This window comes from Hirundo rustica, chromosome 15, assembly GCF_015227805.2.
Source record: "Hirundo rustica isolate bHirRus1 chromosome 15, bHirRus1.pri.v3, whole genome shotgun sequence".
Taxonomy (NCBI): domain Eukaryota; kingdom Metazoa; phylum Chordata; class Aves; order Passeriformes; family Hirundinidae; genus Hirundo; species Hirundo rustica.
The window spans coordinates 6,891,545-6,907,485 of NC_053464.1; the positions used below are offsets into that span (position 1 = coordinate 6,891,545).

The 15,941-nt window shown below is 39.8% G+C and overlaps 1 long non-coding RNA gene across 1 annotated transcript in view; it reads left to right on the top strand.

Annotated features, from left to right (window-relative positions):
- Nucleotides 1–14,867, top strand: part of LOC120759669 (uncharacterized) — a 69,611-nt gene extending 54,744 nt beyond the window's left edge. Inside the window, exons 3-6 of the long non-coding RNA XR_005703212.2 lie at nucleotides 10,518–10,669; nucleotides 13,023–13,076; nucleotides 13,223–13,368; nucleotides 14,785–14,867. This is a non-coding gene — a long non-coding RNA (uncharacterized LOC120759669). The remainder of the gene's footprint in view (nucleotides 1–10,517; nucleotides 10,670–13,022; nucleotides 13,077–13,222; nucleotides 13,369–14,784) is intronic.
- Nucleotides 14,868–15,941: the final 1,074 nt, after the last annotated feature.

Below are 15,941 nucleotides of genomic sequence, written 5' to 3' on the forward strand. Positions count from 1 at the left end.
GGCCTGGGTTGGAACAGACCTTGAAACCCAGCCAGTTCCACCCCCTTGCCTTGGGCAGGGACACCTTCACTATTCCAGTTTGCTCAAAGCCCCATCCATCATGGTCTTGAATATTTCCAGGGATGGGGCATCCACAGCTTCTCTGAGCAACCTGTGCCAGCGCCTCACCATCCACAGTCGAGAATTTCTTCCTAACATCTAATCTAAACCTGTCTTCCCTCAGTGAAAAGCCATTACCTTTGTCCTATAAGCGCTTGTCAAAAGTCCATCTCCAGCTTTCTTGGAGCCGGTGGCTTCCCCTTCTGTGCCATGGAAAACAGCATTTGGAGACTCATCTCCTATTTCTGTCTTCCCCCTTTTGCCTCTCCCCCAGCTTTTCCCTCCCAGTAGCCACCCCTCCTTGCTGGAGCTGTGCTTTCCTGGTTTCTGGAGGGGTGCTGGCAGAGGCTGCAGCTGGGCAGGCACTACCACGAGTGGTTCTTTGATCATGTGCTGCTCCTTGAGAACTTGCATCAATTTCTACCTGGGATTTAAGCTTAACAACTTAAGACACTTAATTTGTAAAATCTAGGTTTTTTAGTAAGAGATTGATTAGCAGCCTAATCTGTAGGCTTCCTGTGGGATATTATCCTCTACAGACCTATTTGAAGTAATTTTATTATAAGATTTTTTAATACCTAGGAAGATTACTTGCTCAGGAAAAGTGCTTGTGTGAATAACAGAGATGATGTTAGTGCTTTCTGGGTCCTTCAGGACCTCCTTTTAATTTTTTTCTCTGAAGACATTTGCCTTATTTTTCCTGTTTCCCTGGGAATACTTGTCAGAGGGCAAGAATGCTATTCAGGAATGTTCAAGTGTTCTTTACAGTAGAATGACTTCATAAAATAGGGAAATATAAGTGAATATTTGTTGTTCTTCATTTAGAAAACTTTTTATCTCTGGAGTGGTAATAAGTTATGTCTCTGTTTCTTTTAGTAAGAGCTCTTGTCTGTCCTCTCCTCTGGTTTTAGTCTGTTTACACATGCTCTTCTCTTTGCATGCTTATAAGCTGCCCTAAAACTTTCAGTATCTGCAGACCAATAAAAAGAATTAAAATGTGACTATGAAAGTATTGTATTGAAAGAAAGTAATGAAATTAAGATGGAAAATGCTATTATAAATAATGTATTTTAATAAATAACTGTAGACTGTAGAATTTCAATTACAGAAAAACATGCTTTACACAAGTAATTACTAAAGAAATTGCTGTAGGAACACATTCATTCGTTGAATTGCAGGACATAAATTCTTCCTCTGATTGCATCTTCCGTTGTGAGGGGAGCAATCACAGCAAACACCAAGCTCTAATAACACCCTCTCTTTAGGAATTAGAACTTACTGATGGATGGGAATGTGGAAAGGCTAATGAAAGGCTGCTGCTTCCTGTGCACAAAGGGAGTGAATGGAACCAGTCAGGCACAAAGCAGGAGCTTTGATCCCTGGCAGGTAATTCAGCAGCTCCTCTCAGCCGTGCCTTTCAGCAGGTGTTGGGGCTCAGGAGGTCTGTAGGACATTTGAGTTGTGTGTTCATCCATGCAGCTTTCTGGGGCGCATTGCATGTGCACAGAGGGGTTACACCCTGTGAGAAGAGAGCAGAACACCCCTGGGGTGTGACAAGGAATGCTGTTTATGTGAGTTGGGTTGTGAATTTGGTGCCTTTAGAATCTATTTTGGAGGAGGGGGAATGTCAGAGATGTTTGTCATAGCTCAAACAGGCCATGGGTCCTTCAGTACGTTGAGGATCTGCAGCATCACCTCTCCCTCTCCTGTCCATCCCTGGAGATGGGGTCGGGATAATCCAGTTGGATCTTCCCCCCTGTGCAGGACTTTGAAGCAGAGACTGATGGCACACCAAGATAGTAAAAGACACACTGGACTATTCACAGAGGTGACTATAACACAACCCAAGGCATCTTTGTGTTTCAGGGTTCAGTGTCCAGCTGGCCTGAGGGGAAAAGGTCTCTGGCAGTGGTTTTCAATAGGGGGAAGAAAATGGGAAGTGTCTGGAACAGAGCTGTGACAGAAGTTTCCAGCAGAGGTCTGCTTTTCTGATTGCTGTATGGCAGAAATAAGAAAATCTGGAGGGGGAAAAAAGTAATTAAGGAATTTAATGTAATCAGTGAAAATTAACGGATTAAATGGAAAACCCATGCAGTTTATGCAATGTGATGTTCTATGTGCAAAGTTACCAAAAAGAAAACTAGACATAAAGCCTCATACTTTTAGTGTTTCCTTAGGTGACACGTAGACCCAATCCTGTTTCAGTTTGTTCATATCTGAGAACTGTCTATTGATTGCAAAATGTATGTTTACATCTTAGATGACAACCAACAATGATTCTGTGTTGTCAAGTCAGTATTTTGCAGGATATTTTCTTTTTACCCTGGTGAATGACCTTTCCCTTTGTTGTGCAACTGGACACCTTTCTCTCCCCCGATGTTTGTATGGATTGAGTTTAGAAGTATTGATGTGTTTTTAACTTCTGTCAAAGAAAGGTAACTTGTTCATTTTTTCTCCCTAGATTTTCTATTAAAGCCATCTTTCCCACCCCTCTCCACTGGTAATGTTTTTTTTAATGTTTCCTTAGTCTGTTCTTATTTTGCTTTGAGTTCAAGAATGTTCTTGTGGAAAATGGTTATTTTTTCATCCTAATGTCACCAGTGAGTCAGTCCAGCACACATTCTTATTACAGGATTACTTGAGATTTCTCTTTTATTTAGTAAAAACCATCAGAGTTATGTTTGAATTTTCTGTGCAAAGATAATCTATAAAGGTCTTCAGCAGACACTGTACAAAGAAAAATGTGTCTATGGGGATACAGATTCTTCTTGTTGCTGTAGGGTTTTGATCAACTGTTTATAGAGGAAATGAGAAGGTCTTTTGCTTTCCTCTGGAAAATGACTTATACGTTTATCAGCTTCTCTTCCTAAAATAATGTGTTTGGTAGAAGTACAAATATTTGCAGTAGGATATTCAGTCTATTACTTAGAACAACAGATAGAGAAATAAAACTTGTTCTGTTACAGTCTGACACTTTCTGAAGCAACTTCAGACCTCACAAAAAATTTGTGCGTGGGAATTGCACAAGTATTTGTGCTTTCTAAATCACATTTACTCAGGTATTTGCTTGATGTTATTATTTTTCATAAAACTGTAATGAGATACTAATGTAAAAATCCATTCATAGTAGAAAGCACAAGATGTTTAAACATCTTAAAGAGCAAAAAAACCTGTTCTGGAATTAGTCTGTAGAGCTTGCCTAAAGTTCTGGGCTGGATCACAACTTCAGCGTTACAATAACAGATCAGCCCAACTGATCTTTTATTACAACCTCTGTGTTTTATGCTGTGCACAAACTGTGTCTGAGACCCACTTAGACAAGGAACACAGAGCATGAAGTTGGCAAACACTTCACCAGCTTGGCATTGCTTCCCCAAGAGAGCAAACCAGTTGTTAATTCTGGGAGTACTCTGACACCAAGAAGTTAATGCTCTGTAGGTTATACTGTAGATTTCCATCACTATGGCTGTTTTGCACTAAGCGTCTGGATGGACACACACAGATTTGCATGGGGAGCCGATGGGAAGTAAATTAGGTGTGGATCCACAACACAGCATTTTAAAGCAACTCACATAGCAATAAAGCAAGGCTGCTGTCAGGTGGTCTTTCCTGCTTTCAGAGGGGCTACCAAATGCAGGTGCTGCAAACTCCACAGCTCTGTGTGAGATGGTTTCAGCTGCTGTGCAGCCCCATTTTGGGGGTGTGCATGGCAGGAGCTCTCCAGCTGCAGGGCTGGCAGTGCCCATGCCTGGGGCCATGAACTGTTTCTGTCAGCATAGCAAGACTTGACCTTCGAGGTCTTGAACGCTTAAGAGCGTGAGCTTTATTTCTAAAACAATGAATTCAAAATCCCACACCAAGCTGAGTCCTCAGTCCGTTAGAATAAGCAGAACACAATTTTTAAAGTAAAATAGTTTTCCTTACGAACATATTTTTTATGAAATGCTACATATTTTAAAATTGTCAACAATTGGTTTAGAAAATATTGAGAAATCATATCTAAATATATGACTGACTGCTGCACTTCCATAATAAAATATTCCAATTTTTGTATTGATCTGAATTTCATAACAAGCAAACCCCAAACTCCAGGCTTTGTATGAAAATATTTCAAATGTCATGACCAGTATGGCATATTTCTAGGGCACATAGAAGGAATTTCCCCACACCTGTTTTGACTAGAAACTTGGTTTCCAGTATCACTTTATCCTTGTCTGTCGAACTCCTCATTTGCATTGTGTGCAGAAAGACTCAGAAGTGCTGCCAATTTTTAACAAATGGGAATTATTTTGTAACTCCGGACCTGAGAAGTCTGGGAATGCTCTGCAGTCATTAAGTTTATTAAAGCTGCTCTTAATGGGGTAGAATATATATTAATTGGATAGAGCAAAGTCAAACTTACTTAGCATAAAATTTGAGAGTTTGGTAGTGCACTGTAGTGGATTGAGTTGGATTGGTGCCCAGGCATTCTCCAGCTGGAGAACGATGGCACTCAGGTCTGGGCAGCTCCTTGGGCTCAGACTCCTCAGTTGAACTTCCTGGTCTCTTCAGATGCAAAAGAGAAAACTTCATTCTTGCCAGCTGGGAGGTGCCATTGGTTCTTTCTTATTTATTCCTGAAAATATGAACAGAGATGACCGATTTAAAAACAGACTGGTAGAGAGTAGATAATATAAAGAGGAAATGGTTGTTCATGTTTCTTTTTTCTTGTCTAATCTTCTCCAGCATCCTCTGGAATATGCATGAAATCTCCCTTGAAATCAATTAAATCAGTTACAGTGTTATGCAGATGTAGCCTTAAAAAGGCTATTTTATAATCATAGATTGCAATGGGCAATTTCAAGGTAATTTTTCTTTGCTTTGAGTGGCTTAAACTCAGGGGTAAATCTTGAGAGTTTCCAATTTCCAGACGTGTGTGGTCATTAGAGATCTGAAGGTGCTTGCCCTGCCCAGTTCAGCTCCCACTGAGCTGCCGTGGCATATTGGTTCTAGCAGGCACCTGAAAGCCTGTGCTGCTAGAACCAGCCAGGGCCAGTTTTCATGCTGTTGGTGATGCCTTTCAGTTCTAAGAAAAATACTAAAGAAAAAAGCAGAAAATTGGAAAAAAAACCCAACAAACCCAACTTTGTAAATGGCACTTTTCTAATAACAGAAAAACAAAACAAAAAAATTATAATGCCAAAGCTCACGTTTGCTCACAGGCCTCTTTACTCCTCCCTGTTAAAGCTTTGGCTTTTGGGAGCAGAATTTCCTTGTCTTGTTTTGAACTTTCCATGTTTGATTACTTCAACTTCAAATTGGCATAAACTACTACACTGACCTGAGCAACTTATGGGGCAAAAACAGTTCTAAATTTGAATCTCTGTAGCAAAGGTTGAACTGGTCTGAAATCAAAGGCAGTACAAATTGCTCCAGTGCAGCACAGATATTACCAATATTTGGCTCACTGCACAGGTGGAGTTCAAAAGCTGGACCACAAACTGAACACCTTCCCAGGATTTCTGCCTGGAGGGGGCCCCTGACCCCAGGGTGCTCAGGCTGAGCCCACAGCACACACCTGGGAGCTGCTGGGGTGATGCAGTGGGAGGGACGAGAGCTGAAGCATTTGGAGCATATAAAATTCTCATTGAAAATTCAGTTGTTTGAGCATCCGGTTTGGTTGATCTCATGTCAGGCATCCTCTTGATTTTTTTTTTTTTCTTTTGAGGAAAAAGCATGAAATAATTTCTGATTTTTTCCACTATGAGTAAAATTTCATTGTCAAAATGCCAAAGGTTGCAGAGCACTCAAAATAAATAGAGGCAAGCAGACATTTTAGTACCAGTGGGATGCAGCAGGCAGCAGATCTCGGTCCTTCAGTGCTTCTCCCAGTGCCCCGGCTCTTCATTCTCGTGGGACCTGTGAGTTTGCAGAGGTGCAGATGTGTCAGGATGCCCATTACTCCTGAGGCAGGTAAAGATTGCTCTCCCCAGGGTTCTCTGAACTGTCAGAGGTGGCCTGGATGTGCCACTGACTCCGCTGCAGCAGTGATACAGTAAAAATCCCAAAGTCACTTCAGTCAGTAGGAATACACACAGAAATGTATCTGTAAGACCATGCTGAAGAGGGGAGTGTCAAGCAGTTCAGTTCATGTTCTGGAAATACAGGGACTGGGATAAAGGGAAGGGAATCAGGAGAAAACCATGTATCCTTGGAGAGCTTTTTGTAAGAAGGCAAAATCCAGGAAAATGAGCCAGAAGAGGGACAAGCTGTGTTTTTACAGGCCTATAAACTTTGGATGACACCTCGGGTTTAATCTTAGATCAGCTTTTGCTTTCCATTTTGTCTCTGTACTCCAAAAGCCAGTTCTGTTTGTTTATTCTGCAGGTTAGGTATCTTTTCCTGACTGCTTCATCTTTCAGCTTCTGTCCCACAAAGTACTGAACATCTGTAGGATCCTGATATTACATTTTTACTGATTTCAAAATTAATTGAGAACTAAAGATCTCATTCCCCCATATTTTACCAAGTGCTGCTTGAGATGCTAGTGTGGTTTTTTTGCCACCCAAGTGATCATTAAACAGTGAGTTTCTCTCATTCTGAAACCCAGATGATTGTGTGTGATTTACTCATTTATGTTTTTAAAAAGTGCTTCAGTCTTTTTGTTTACAGGCCTTTGAAAAAGCAGTGAAACACACTGTGCTGTCTTTATCAGATTCTTTTCTAATTAATCAAGAGTAGCAGAAGAAACAAATGAAAAAAGAGAATTGTCTTGGTGAAAGTCTGCAAATAAAGAACTTGAAGTGTGACATGAAAGCAAAGCTTGCATACTATTAATGGATACATTTTAAAAGTTATTTTTTAAGTACATCTTTCCTGTTGATTCTCAAGGGGAAAAAAAAGTTTGACTATAACTGTTTTTTCCCACCAGAATGTTAACCTTGCCATTCTGGAATAGGTATATGGTATCAAGCAGACCCATAGGTTTATGTTTAAGAATAGAACAGAACCAGCTATCCTTTTTCTTAGCTTTCCTTATTCAGTTATAGATATTCTTTTCCTTTTCAGAAAATCAATTCTGTAAACATTAGCTTGATACTTCTCCTGACAGGTGTGAGTGGCACACAGAGAAATAAGGGTTAAACCAGAGCTCACCAATGAGCTCAAGTGAGCTCTAACTATGGCCATGATTTGACAATTCAAAAAGAGTCTCATTGGTGCCTTTTTGCTTTTCTCTAAAATGGAAGTGAGATGATAATGATGGCTGATTTCTAGTCTCCTGATGCTGATGGAGGATATGAGTTGAATTGGGTCTAGTAATAAAATGAACCCCTAGAAGAAAATTGTAATCAGACTCCTAAGTGGTTATAATTGCATAGGATTGGAGTGAAAGCTATTCAAATAACATCCAGCTGTAGGCACTGTGAACTCCTTAACCAAATCCAAGACGGGTTATTCCTGATTTTCTCACATTTTTTTCCCTCCTGCCTAGATCTGTAGTTTTCTCTCAGAATGAATGTGCCCTAGCCATCTTGTAACATTATTTAATTAAGACATTTGCAAATTAAAAGTACTCATTTTTTAAATACACCTACATATAAAGTGAAAGCTGTCAGTGGTAGAAAATCGAGTGCTGGAAGCAGCAAGGATATCCATTATCAAAGGTGTCAGAGCCCAGCACAGCCTTACCCAGGTGCCTGGCTTTGGGGCCCTTGCAGAGCCCTCGCTGCTGGGAGGGAGCCGTACAGTGAGGCTGCGATGTGCTGATGTGCTGCCAGGACACCAGCACTGTGACAGGAACACCCAGCAAATGTAGATGTTTTCTACTTTGCTGCTTCAGTTAAGCACTAAAGGAGGGAGAGAGTTGTGGAGATCAGATGATGAAACCATTGCTGATACATCAAATTAGTGAAAACCTGAAGCTGTTGTAGAAATTAGGAGGATTGAACACGTTGTTTGCTATTGTTCATGCCAATTAACCGTGGAAAAGCAAAGGAATTACGACTGAATTCTTTGCCAACCACGAGCAGGTTCTCTGTGCTAAACCCAACTGGGATTATTGAGAGCAGGAAGGGCTGGGAGGAAGCAAAGTGCCAAAGGGTCCCAGGGAACGATGGATTGCCATGGCCAAACCACGGGAGTGGAGCATCAGCTGCTCCAGCAGTGACCTGGTGATGCTGAGTGGAACTGTTGCTGTTTCATTTAGGGAATTCAGTACTGGAGGTGATATTTGCTGATCAAAGTGAATAATCTAGTTGAAATTAAACCCACTAATGTTTGAAAATAAATAGAATTAGATGTGTTCTGAAGCATCATTCGGCAAGATTTTCCTCCAAGAGGATGACTGTTTCTAGTAGGGAATGCTTACTTCTCACAAACTTAAAATTTCAGTTCCAGTGCATAAAAGATTTATTGAATGAGATTATGATCAGAAGACACGAAGTAGAGCTCAAGGACCAGAGATAAATAGGAGAGAGGATACTATTTCCCAGAAAAGTGAATGATCTTAAGAGGAATATGCAGTATAAAGGGAAAGTCAAAATTAACAAGCTTAATGCAGAGATGGGAAATAATCTGTATTTATTCTGAGAACTAAATTTATTCTCTTTTACATTGTATTGGATGGTTTGACAAATAAATTATTTGGTATCAACATCTCTTATGAAAGAACCATAACTCGTTTCAGAAGTAATAGCTTTTATTATTATCATTGATTCAGGAAATTGGAATAAATATCTGTGCTTATTAGAATTTTATGTAGATAACTTTGAAGAATGCTGAAAGCTCCTTACTATTTCATGCCCAAAATGAAGTAGCTCTGCCTCCTCAGAAAAACATAAAAAAATTAATCTGTGAGGGCTGACAAACAGGCAGTAACCGGTGTTTTATTTTCAGAGCAAGGGAGAAAGTCAGCTGAGTCTTTGAGTCTGAATGGGCAAAACCCAAGTGTATAATCAACAGCACTTGGCTGCACTCATGGGAAGAGGGGCAGAGGGCTCAGGACAGCAACAGCTGGCAAATAGTTGGTGTAAACGGGCACAAGAGCAGTTAATATTGCTGTGGGAGCCACCTTTGCTCAGCTATAGACACAGAGCAAACAGTGCTCATCTATCCAGAGCCTTGGGCCTCATTTCTGTATTTTTCTTTAAAGAAGTCCTTTCAGAGAGGCTCTCCCACGTGTCAGTTGTGTAAAGAAGTTGTACATTCTTCTGTGAAATGTGGTTCATTGCTTATCTTATTCATGTTCTCCATTTTTTTGTAGTTAACAAGGAACACGACCAGAGGAAATGGCCTCGTGCTGCACTAGGGGAGGTTTAGGTTGGATGTGAGGGGAAATTTCTCCACTGGAAGTGTTTTCATGGATTGGAACAGGCTGCTCAGCTGGGTGTAGAGTCATCTTCCCTGGAAATGTTCACAAATGTGGAGATGTGGCAGTGCTGGGTTTACAGCTGGACTCCATCTTGCAGGGCTTTTCACCCTAAATACTTGGGTGACCCTGTGGTACTGCCAGTTTTCCAGGTGTTTCGGTACACACACAGTATAGTGGCAGCAAACAGCCTGCTTTTCTTTTTTTCTGCTTTATTAATTGGTACAACAATTAATATTTCCATATATGTGTGTTATTGCTGGGAGACAGAAATTCTTCTGCAATAACATCTATTTTTAAACGGTAATGTGCATGTTTATTTCTGGCATTGTTTAATAATTCTGAACGTACTGACCTGTCATGCTTGTACAAAGTTTTCTTTATTATCTTGAAACATTGTATTACATTGAAAAGGTTAATTAAAGAGGTTTTAAGGAAAAAATAGCTACTTTTGTTTCCATGAGAGCTTTTGAACAGGTTATTAGTTAGAGTGATACAGCTTTTTGCCAGTTCATCTCTAAATTACTGTTTGCAGAGGTAAAGCAAACTCAAAAGTGCTGGTGAGAATTTCAGGCTCCAGGTTTGTTACCCCTAAAGAGCATAATCCTCCCAGCTGTGTTTTCTCTTTATTAGCTTTGTGCACAGTTATGTTGGATAGAACCATGAAAAAGAGCTGTGCCTATGTTTTCTTTACTTATCTTTATAGCAGAAGTGGTAAGTAAGAAAGTTACTTATAGGAGTTTTTCCTTGATTTTTTTCTTTACTGTCTCAAGAATAAATTTAGAATTTATAAAAAAAGGAGAAAGGCTTTCACTTACAAACTGGAAGTGACTATTCTGTCTTAATCTACAGTGAAAGAGAAAGCTACTTAGAGCCAGAAGTTTTAAGCTGGGGGAAAATTTGAGATATATGTCTGTATTACGTACTTGGCAGGTTGTGGAAAGACTTGAGAGGCACGTTCTGTGGTATATTTTATTTTTTATTATAGTTTTATTGAATTTTTCAGGATTCTTTACTACAAACTGCTGTACTTCTGCCAGAAGAAGGTACTAAAAGTTCTGCACACTTTCAGGGGCAATGGCTGGACTGGTATGGGGTGCTGAGGATGTCAGTGCTTGTCTTTGGACTGACATTCCAGATGAGAGACGACTCCTGCCATATTTCCTTCTAATCATCTACATTTTATACCTGGGACCTAAGGAGTTGGACAGATCTGTTTGAAATGTAAGCAACAAGTTACTTGCTACTATTTTTTAATGCATTTTAGTTAAAGAACTAAAGATAAAATTTATCTTCTGTCTCCTCTTTATTGCTCTTGGTTTTTAGAAGAATCCTATGCAGGATAGAAGGCTCCCTGCTGCGACTTCCAACTGGGAGTTTACATTATTTTTCAAACACTTATTTATCATTTTTTTTTAACAACCTACCCAAAATATTTTTGGCATGAATGCTTTCTTTGTGGCTTAGCACAATTTTTTGACCATTAGGGATAATTGCTTTTAAGACCATATCGGTCAGGAAACATAGAGGGAGATTTGCCTGAACAAAGAACTCAGAGCCGGATGCAGTTCATCCTTTTTTTGAGCAATATAATACAGCAGCGCTCAGACAAGGCGATAGAAGAGCTAATTTGACAAAACTGTTAGAAGTGTACCCAGCCTTGACTTAGTTCTGTAGAAATGGGGCTTTATCAGGGGATAATAGCATCATTTCTATTGATAAATTTTGCTCTTTTGATAAGTTTTTCTGTGTTTCTCTGTTATTCTATTCCTAAGGCCATGTCCTTGAAAATAGATTTTGCTGGCAATAGGGTTCTCTGAGTCTTCCTGCTGTCCACGTAATTTACAATTTTCAGTTTGGAAGTTCAGGGTGTACATAAATTTCTCTCTAAATGATTGGAATGAGCTTTAAGACTGGCAATGTCCTACCTTTTTGTGATGGAAAAATTTCAAGAATTAATGAGTCCCTCCGTTTTGTGTTTCCAGTCTCTTTTTCTGTTGTGCTGGTAAATAAACCTTATTTTTATGGCAAACTATTACAGTCATGTGGAGGTAAAATATGCAATTAATGAGACTGTACAATATATTTCATTCAAGCAAAATATTGTCTGGCAGAGTAATCAGAGGCTCCCTGGTGCCTGCTCTGTGCTGGAAGTGTGACACTGTTTCCTTTAGTGCCAGATGGCAGGTCAGTTGTAATCTGTAGTTCCCAAACATACCCTGTGCAGTCATTTCCTTGGGCTGAATAGCTCATTCTGCAGAGCCTGCTCCTCTGCACATTTTTGTTATAAATTTCTGCAGTGTTTTGTTATAAATTTCATTAAAGTACTGCTGTACTCGCCACTTCTGCATTCTCATATTGTTATTAAAAGACCAGCAGTTCTAAGGGCAGAAATTTGAAGCAGAACCTTGTTCCCCCCTTTATCTCCACCTGCCATTTATTACAGCACAGTGGGAACCGGTCAGCAAGGTAGACTGAATTTATCAGCTGCTGCAGGCACTCTGCTACAGGAGCTGCATGCCATTATTGGGGTAGTTATGTAGCTCTGAGAACATTTCAGGATGTCCTGTGTTACTGATCTGCCTGTGGCATGACTGACAGTGATCTGAATGAGGCTGATGAGCCATTTGGTTGGGGACATTCTGACATTGCCTGCAGCAAATGGAACGGAAACTATTGTTTTCTAGTAGCAAAGAAAATTTGCAAAGCCAGGGAGTAGAAAAGAGAAGCTCAAAGGCAACAATGTGAATTCCTCGTTATAAAAACCTGCAATGCTTACCCTGAAGTTGTTGAAGCTCCAGCCATTGGTTTGCTAAGCTGCCTCTCTGTTCTTGCCACTCCCATAAAGCAGAGAACAGATCCATCATCTAGGGGAGATAATAACCATGCTATCTCAGGAAAGATTATACTTCCCTTGACAGGGTAAATTTATTAAGCATCAGAAAGTGTAACAGACACAAAATCGTAGCAAATACTAAGGAACAGGCACCCTTCCAACTCTGCAGCTGAGCAGAGGGAGACATTACTCTACGCCTTCTTCTTCCAACCTTTTTGTGTTCTGATAGCACAGCTTTTCTGCACTGGGAGTAGATACCATTTACAGTCTGCACTTAAATCACTGCAAGCGTTATGTGTCCCCATTCTTTGGTTTCTTCTTAGTATTTTTCAAAGTAATGTTTTGAAGCAAAGCAGTGGTGAATTAAAGCCCCATTTTCTGCGGGTACAAGGTGCTTAAGTATCTTGAGACCAGCTGAGGTCAATGAGATCATCCTGTTCCCTTCCCACCTTTTTAACTTAATATTTTAACTAATATTTAAAGTTAGGAAAGAGCATCATGCACTAGATAGGCTAAGTGACACAACCATTGATTTTACTTGCTGATAGTTGGAGATATTTAAGTAAGTTATGTTTATTATTTAATACTTTAGGCTAGAGCATGACTTAAATTACACATTCTCCTCTCACTGCAGCAGTCAGAAGTAAAGAGAGCTCAGACTTTATGTATTCTGACCTGTGTATCTCCTGGGCACCCAGCATAGGTCCTTTCACTTCTCTGTGCTCCTTCTTGCTTCTGCAGGGAAACTCCATAAAGTTATGTCGCAGCTTCCTGGGACAAAAATGGATCTCTTTGGTAGGTTTGGAACCTGGTACAAAGGAGTCACATACAACTCCTGCTCATGGTTTTTGCAGAACTGAAAAGGCATGTTATATTATTGAGCTGATGGACATTTAAAACATATGTCCTATATTTGGGTACATTCCTATTGCATCTTACAGGACCTTTCCATCAGAAATTCCATCAAGCCCCAAATCTTTTGATGTACTGTGGCTGAGCTGTCACAAGACCCAGTAGCACTGCAGGTGACATGAATTCAGAGTCTGAATCATGCCATGAGTTCTGTACTTCAAGGATCTTCAGCCAGGTAAGTGTGTTTAGGTCCTGCAGTCCTGGCAGGATTCCTGTTGGGAATAGCAGCAGTGCTTCAGGCTCAAATGCACACCATCCTGGCTGACAGGTTCTGCACTTCAACAGAATCCTGGGGCTTGGTGCAGGACAGATGGGAGAAGCTCTCTGACAGCAGCAGTCAGACAGGGACTTCCTCCACACAGATGTTTTCACCTATAAATGCAAGGCCACAGCAGAATAAATGTGAAAGATGTCAGCCTAGTGGAATCAGAAAGGTGCTGTTTGCAGTTTATCTTATTTCATGGTACATCCCTACCAAACATACAATAGTTCAATATTTGGGAAAAGACTGAATCTCTGTGAGTGCTTCATAAGCATTTTGTTTTCTGCTTTGATTTGAACAAGCATGTTTATTTCTCTGCTTGGGTTATCAATATATGCAAAATATGCCCATGGCTTAATCAGTGAAGTGAGAAAAGTAAGAAAGCTGTGCAATGGAAATGAAACAGTTTTTGGTAAGTTGGTGGTACCATCCCACCACTCAGGCCTATGGTATCTGTACCCAATATTAGATCACAAGGGAAAGACCAGGGTGCTTTGCTAGTAGAAAAAAATGGAAACCCCAGTCATTATCCTTTTCTCTCTTATCACTCAAAAATGTGCATCACATGGAATGAGAACATTAATTGATGTTTGTTGTCTCAAGACTATTATCTCCCAAACTCCATTGCTCATCTGACTTTTAGACACAGAAGCTGGTGCTGGTTTCCATTCATTAACTGACTTTCACAGTTATGCCCTAAGCTTCAACTAATGCAATTCCAGGTAAACAGCTGGAACCACAAACAAAACATTATCCCTTTAACAGCCAAGTGAATTATGCTACTATTTAATCACCTAATTTAAAATTAAGTTTATGATTCATAGAGATAATAATGTACAACAGATGGATTGTTACTGCTGCTAAATGGTCAGGTATGTGATGTTCCTTCAGCTTGATAAGCAGTTTAAGGTTCATCAGGAGGTGTTCGGTGAAGAATTGGCGGCAGAGGGATTCTGGTTCCGCTGGTAATGACTTGGTGCAGTTGATTGATGTTACAAGAAGTTTTAACACCTTGTGGGAAGGCAAACATGTAAACTCAGAGAAGTCATATCTGCAGATTTCATGGGATTTTTTGTGTAATTCTACCCTTCAAATTGATCTAAGTTTTAGGGAAAATGCTATTGCTAATGCATTGGAAAAATTATATGAGACAGAAAGAGCCTGTTGGGTTTGGGTTTTGTTTGTTTGCTTGTTTTTGTTTGGTTGGTTTTCTATTTGTTTTTTTTCTTTGTGTGTGTGCGATTGCTTTTTGGTTGGTTGATTGGTTTGGTTTTGGTTTTGGGGTATTGATGTGTTTGGAAGCTTGTTTGTTTTTTTTTTTTTTTTAAGGACAGAAAAGGAAGAGGGGGAAATGTATCAAAGATCAAGGGAGACAAAAAACCCTGCAGTTTTTCAAATGGGGTTGATTCAAGAGAGTCTTCAGGTAAAGTGTTCAAGAGAATTGTTACATATTTTCTCAGTTGGAGAACTCAGTGTTCTCCGAGTTCTGTTGTGCACTGAAGCCAATATGAGGGCTGTCATTCACTCAGTATTTCACAGAAACAATGGGGGCCAAGTATCATTTGAGAAGCTTTCATTAAAAAAGGAGGTAGATTTAGAACAAAAAAAATCTATAACATTTATATTGAACAGTCTAGAAACCACTGAGGACCCTTGCACTGAATCTGGTGGTTTCAAACCTTCTCCCTGTATTGGGGACCAGAACTTATGCTTTCCAGACATAGAATTTCTCCTAAGGTGATAAGATAAATGAAACCCTGGAGTCTGTGAGCTCCATAGCACTCCATGCATACCTCTTGTTAATGCACCTTCCTCTGCATTGCAGCTCTGGTGGTTGAATGTTTGGGACTCTCACCTCATGTGAGTGCTGAGAAGGCTGCTAGAAATAGCTGTGGTGACACTTCAGTGCTCTTCCAGATGTGCTGATGTGTTTTCAGACTTCTGCTTTGCAAGTTTTCCTGGTTTGTTTTCTGTGTGTTTATTTGTTCCCCTAAATATTAGTAGGAATTTAAAAGAAATATTTTTGATATTTAAATCAATATAGAGATAGAAGAATATTAAAATACAAGGTGGTTTTTTTTCATTTTAGAACTTCAAAAATTATACAAATTTAAAGATTAATTAGAAACAGAGTAGAAGAAAAAAGGTAGATATGAGTAATAATACATCTGTTTCCCTTAAAAATCCAAACCCAAACAGCTGAAGAAAGAAGAAAAAAGAAGGTAGAAAAAAAGAGGGAAATTAAATAGGAAAATTTCTGTTTGATGATGTCTTGGTTCAGAAAATGGCTGATTTTTGTTAAAACTATTTTGATCGGTAAGCTTTGACTAACTGTACCTGCTTCTAGAGCAGTCTCTAAAGGAACCTGCTGTTCACATCCATGGAATTCACTGCATCATACCACTTTCTCTAGGAAAATCAAGTTCACATTCCTGGAACAAGATGCTTTGAAGGGCTGCTCCTGTCTCCAAGGAGCTCATCCTCTC